General features: G+C 36.5%; 1 pseudogene; it reads right to left on the minus strand.

Moving 5' to 3' along the window:
• Window positions 1-1,032: 1,032 nt before the first annotated feature.
• LOC100586927 lies at window positions 1,033-2,512 on the minus strand (annotated as a pseudogene).
• Between the last annotated feature and the right edge of the window lie 3,513 nt (window positions 2,513-6,025).

A 6,025-nucleotide genomic window follows, 5' to 3' on the forward strand; every position in this document is an offset into this window, starting at 1 on the left:
CACAAGTGTTGAAAATGGTCTGTTCACAAAAATGTCACTGTGTTGTACTTTTGGAGGTACAGATATACTGTGCTTGCAGTGAGAGGACAACTTTATCCCTAGTTAAACGCACCAGATGTGTCAAGCTCAGCTTCCATTTACACAGGAGGCACCCCAAATCCCTACGATAGTGAATGGTTCAAGTACTAGACCACATTTCCAATGTCTTGCCTATTTGCTTAGTTGGTTCTGAGGTTCTTTTAAACCCTGTAGGTCTGTAGAATATTTTGAAAGGCCAGAACTACCCTGAAAATAATCTTGAAATAATACAGAGCCCTTCTAAAAGAGCTCACTGGATACTTTAATAACATTTACAATGTTATTTATTGAAAGAAATAAAGACAATAGCTGAGTTTCTTTCAAGTGAAGATGAAAAATAATGTAGAACTAGCATGTAGGCTAAAATGTTTGGTAGTTAATGTCAAAAATTGCCAAGATTGTTAATGTATATTTTTGGTAATCACTATTGGCCAGCTTAATTTTTTTTGTAAAATATACAATATGTTAACAGAAAAATCATTATTTTGACCACTAACAGAAGAAAACCCACAGCAAGAGAAGCATCTATAGGGCAATTAAAAGTTAGGGAAGTTTACTAGCTTTAGAATACATCAATACACTTTGATTATAGAAATATTTCATTTTTAAGACTAAAGTGCTTTAATGTACTTTTAGTAACAACCCAATCTAAGGAGACTTGGAGGCTTGTGAAAGAGACGGGTCCACCAAGATGCTGCATTTCTAGCGTAGGGTGGATTAATACTTCTGTAAGAAGGAAGGAACTAAGTCACCTCAGCATTGCTAAACAGCGTTTTTCTTTTAAACAGTAACTCAATCTCATGACTCACCTCACTTCACTACTACAAAATTAGGCAGGAGAAGAACTAAGCTCACTGGTCAGACCCAGAAACAATTATTTGGCATCCTGTAGTCACTCAGCTCATGATGTGTGATGATATGCAGAAAACTGCTCAACTCTTGCTGTCCATTCCTTCACATCTGCAGAAGAGTTTGATATAACCACTTCTCTTTATCAACTTAAGCTACATACAGGCAAAAAGGTCACAAAAACTGCAGAGAGGCCGAAAAGGTCTAGGAGGAAATTATGTTCCTCCTGTAGAGGTGAATTAAGTAATACTTCCTGGGCCTTCTTTCCAAGCAGCCACTTGTCTTCGGCAGAGGATAACTGGCTGAGGTTGCCCATCTTCTGTCCTGGAAGGACCCAGTCAGTTGTGTTAAAGGGACACCAGGGAGTGGTCATGGGGCTTTTAGGCTTTGGTTTGCCAGCTCTGTCTTCCTTGGGACTTCCTTCTTTGTATGGCGGCCAGATGAGCCACTCTGACAAAGAGCTGTTCTCTATGACTTGGAAGGAATCAGAAATTCTAGAAGGAACCATTACCTTTAGTGCCTTTGTTCTCTTACTTCTTTTCTAGAAGGACAGAGCCGCATGTTCAGGGAATCTTTATGCTTCTCAGGCTCAGGTTTGGGTTCCTCAGGCATCCCATTTTTATCCTTTCCTTCTTTCTTCAGAAGCCACTTGCACAGAGCTTCCTTCTCACAATTCTCATCACACACGCACTTTGCAAAGCTTGTGCAGGGCTCATTGGCTTTGCACATCTCCTCTACCTTACATGGGTCCTGATGCTTCTGGACAAGCCAATCCCCAGTAACCACGCTGGGGGTGGACAATGGTGTTTTGGCCTCCAGGTGGTCATTCAGGCAGTTCAGATTGCCAGGTTTTCAATCTCCACCCCCTTGGGCTTGTTGCCCTGACAGTTGGTGCGGGAGTTGGTCTTGACAAGCCAATCATTCACATTGTAGGACTGGCACAAGTGCTTAAACTTCTCACTGGTTTCATGACTGCCATTCTCAGGCTTCTCCAGCTTCTGGGATTCCTAGGGAGTCACCAACCAATCTGATAGGTCTGACTCATCTTGATCAGGAAACTCTTGATCTTCAGTTTCAATGGAGAAAGAACTGGTAGTGGAATGGCTGTTACACTTTTGATAACTTGGTTTTTCAGGAACTTCCTGTCGCTGACTCTTGAGGAGCCAGTTTTCTAAGCCCTTTAGGTTTTCCCAGACACGACTGAAGAAAGTGCAGGCTCGGGCAGAAGTCTGACTATTCTCCAAGGTCTGCTTTTGGGTGAGCCAGTCCAGACAATCACTGGCAGGTTTGCTTCCAAGGATCCATTTGCTGAGAGGAAAAGTTGTGATGCTGGATTCTGTTCTTGCACTGGGATATAGCCTCTTTTCTCCAGGAAAGGCCCAAAATTTGATGAACTAGCATGAGCCATCAAGTGCTTAGGAATTTGAATGGTTTCGAGAGACCCAAATGTGATGATGATCTGATGCAGAGCAGTTGTGTCTGCTTCAAAGAGTAGGACAGTTGAATATTCAGGCTTAAAGGTCAAACTGCACAGTCTCTCCAGGCACACAGAGACTTGATTGGCTAGATCTTTGTTTTGGGTACACTCTAATCAATTATTCTTAATTATACTCACCCTACTATGCTATCAAATGCCAGAACTTATTCCTTTTATCTAACTGTATTTTTGTACCCATTAACCAACCTCTTTTTATGTCGCCTTCCCACTCTTCTTGGCCTCTGGTAACCATCATTCTATTGTCTACTGCCATGAGATCCACTTTTTAAGCTCTCATATAAGAGTCAGCACATGGAATATTTGTGTTTCTGTGCCTGAGTTATTTTGCTTAACATAATGTCTTCCAGTTCCATCCATGTTGCTTCAAATGACAGAATTTTATTATTTCTTATGGCTGACTAATATCCCATTGAGTATATGTACCACATTTTCTTTATCCATTCATCTGTTGATGAACACTTAGGTTGCTTCTAAACCTTGGTTATTGTGAATAGTGCTGCAATAAACACAGTAGTGCAGATATCTCTTTGATATACTGATTTCCTTTCTTGTGAACATGTACCCAGCAGTGGAATTACTGGATCATATGCTAGTTTTATTTTTAGTTTTTCTGAGCAATCCCCATAGTGTTTTCCATAATAGCTATAGTAGTTTACATTCCCAGCAACAGTGTGTATGTATGAGTTCCCCTTTCTTCATATCATCTCCAGCATTTGTTATTTTGTCTTTTTGATAACAGCCATTCCAACTGGGATGAGATGATATCTTATTGTGGTTTTAATTTGCATTTCTGTGATGATTGGTGATGTTCAGCATTTTTTCATACACCTACTGGCTATTTGTATGTCTTATTTTGAGAGATGCCTATTCAGCACATTTTAAAATCTGTCTATTTTTAAATCTGATTTTTTTCGCTAAGTTGTCTGAGTTTCTTGTATATTCTGAATATTAATCCCTTGTCAGGTGAATAGTTTGCAAATATTTTCTCCCATTCTGCAGGTTCTCTTTTCACTCTGTTGTTTTCTTTGCTATGCAGAAGCTTTTTAGTTTGATATAATTCCATTTGTCTGTTTTTACTTTTGTTGCCTGTGCTTTTGATGTATTTTTCATAAAATCTTTGTACACATCAATGTCTTGAAACATTTCCCCCATGTTTTCTTCTAGTAGTTTCATAGTTTTGCATCTTACATGTACATCTTTAATCAATTTTGAGTTGATTTATTGTAGATGGTGAGAGATAGGAGTCTAGTTTCATTTTTCTGCATATAGATATTCAGTTTCCCCAGCACCATTTATTGAAGAGGCTATCCTTTACCCACTGAATGTTCTCAGCACATTGTTGAAAATCAGTTGATTGTAAATACCCGGATTTATTTTAGGGATCTATATTTTGTTCCATATGTGTCTTTTTATGCCACACTGTGCCCTTTTGGTTACTATAGCTTTGTAGTGTATTTTGAAGTCAAGTAGTATGTTGCCTCCAGTTTTGTTCTTTTTGCTCAGGATTTCTTTGGCTATTTGGGGTCTTTTGTGGTTCCATATACATTTTAAAATTGCCTTTTATATTTCTGTAAATAATGCCATTAGAATTTTGATGGAGATTGCATTGAATCTCTAGAACACTTTTGGTTACATGGTCATTTTCACAATATTAATCCTTCCAGTCCATGAACATGGTACATTTTTCAATTTGTTTGTATTCTCTTTAATATCTTCCATTGGCATTTTATACTTTTCCTTATAGTGATAGTTCACCTCCTTGGTTAAATTTATTTCTAGATATTTTAACTTTTTAATAGCTATTTTAAATGTGACTGTGTGCTTAATTTCTTTCTCAGCTGGTTTGTTGTTGGTGTATAGAAATGCAACTGATTTTGTCTGTTGATTTTGTATCCTGAAACTTTCCTGAATTTGTTTATCAGTTCTAAGAGGTTTTCTTGGTGAAACTTTTAGGGTTTTCTATATATAAAATTATGTTGTCTGCAAATAGGGTCATTTGACTTCTTTCTTTTCAATTAAAGTGCCTGTTATTTTTTTCTCTTGCCTAATTGCCCTGGACTTTCACTACTATGATGAATATTTTTTTTCTCTTGCCTAATTGCCATAGGACTTTCATTACTAGGATGAAGTGGGCATCCTTGTCTTGTTCTAGGTCTTAGAGAAAAAGCTTTCAGCTTTTCCCCATTCAGTATAGCTGTGGGTTTGTCATATATGACCTTTATTGTGTCGAGGTATGATCCTTCTATAACTAGTTTGTTGAGAATTTTTTTGTGATGAAGGGATGTTGAATGTCATCAAGTGTGTTTTTTACATCTAATTGAGATGATCAGTTTTTGTCCTTCATTCTGTTCATGTGATATATCACATTTATTGATTTGTGTATGTTGAACCATCATGCATCCCTGGGTTAAATCCCACTTGATCAGAGCGAATGGTCTTTTTAATGTGCTGGTAGTTTTGCTAGTTTTTTTTTTTTTTTTTTTTTTTTTTTTTAGGATTTCTGCATCTATGTTCGTTAGGGATATTGGTCTATAGTTTTCTTTTCTTATTGTATATTTGTCTGGTTCTGGTATGACAATAATGCTGGCCTCATACATTGAGTTTGAAATAATTCTCTCCTCTTCAATTTTCTGGAAGAGTTTGAGGAGAATTAGTATTAGTTCTTTAAATGTTTAGTAGAATTCAGCAGTGAAGCCATTGGGTCCTGGGCTTGCTTTCATGGGAGACTTTTTATTACTGATTCAATCTCATTACTTTTAATTGATCTGTTCAAGTTTTCTATTTCTTCTTGGTTCAATTTTGGTAGGTCGTTTGTGACCCAGAACTTATCCATTTCTGCTAGATTTTCCAATTTGTTGACATATAGTTGTTCATATAGTCTCAAGTTATCCTTTGTTATTTCTGTGGTATCAGTTGTGATGTCTCCTCTTTCATTCCTGATTTTATTTATTTGGGTCTTTTTTTTTTCTTGAATAGTCTAGCTAATGTATTGTTGATTTTGTTTATTTTTCAAGAAATTAACTTTTCATTTTATTGATCTTGTGTATTTTTTTGTCTCAATTTTGTTCACTTCTCCTCTGATTTTTATTATTTCTTTTCTTCTACTAACTTTGGGTTTGCTTTGTTCTTGCTTTTCTGCTTCCTTGAGATGTACATTAGGTTGTCTATTTGAAATCTATGGCATTTATTGCTGTAAACTTCCCTCTTAATACTGCTTTTGCTATATCCCATAGGCTTTGGTATGTTGTGTTTCTATGTTCAGGATTCACGAAATTTTTAAATTTCCTTCTTAATTTCTTCATTGACTCATTGGTCTAGTTGGTCTTCTTGCTTATATTCTTCTATTTTATATTTTTAAAAATACTCCATGGGTAAGACTGATGTATATCCCCAGTTGAGAATTAATTATCTAGAATCCTCTAGATTCAAATTAAAGAAGTAAGGTTTTGGTTAAGTTAGCATTTCAAATAATAACTGAGTTTACAACTAATAATGCTGTATGCTATACTGCTATGTCTAATATCAGACAAAACATTGCCAGGATACTAACAAATACAGAAAAACTTGAAAGAAACCATTTCTTAAGAGTTTTGATCAGTG

Source organism: Nomascus leucogenys, chromosome 1a (assembly GCF_006542625.1).
Source record: "Nomascus leucogenys isolate Asia chromosome 1a, Asia_NLE_v1, whole genome shotgun sequence".
Classification (NCBI taxonomy): Eukaryota; Metazoa; Chordata; class Mammalia; order Primates; family Hylobatidae; genus Nomascus; species Nomascus leucogenys.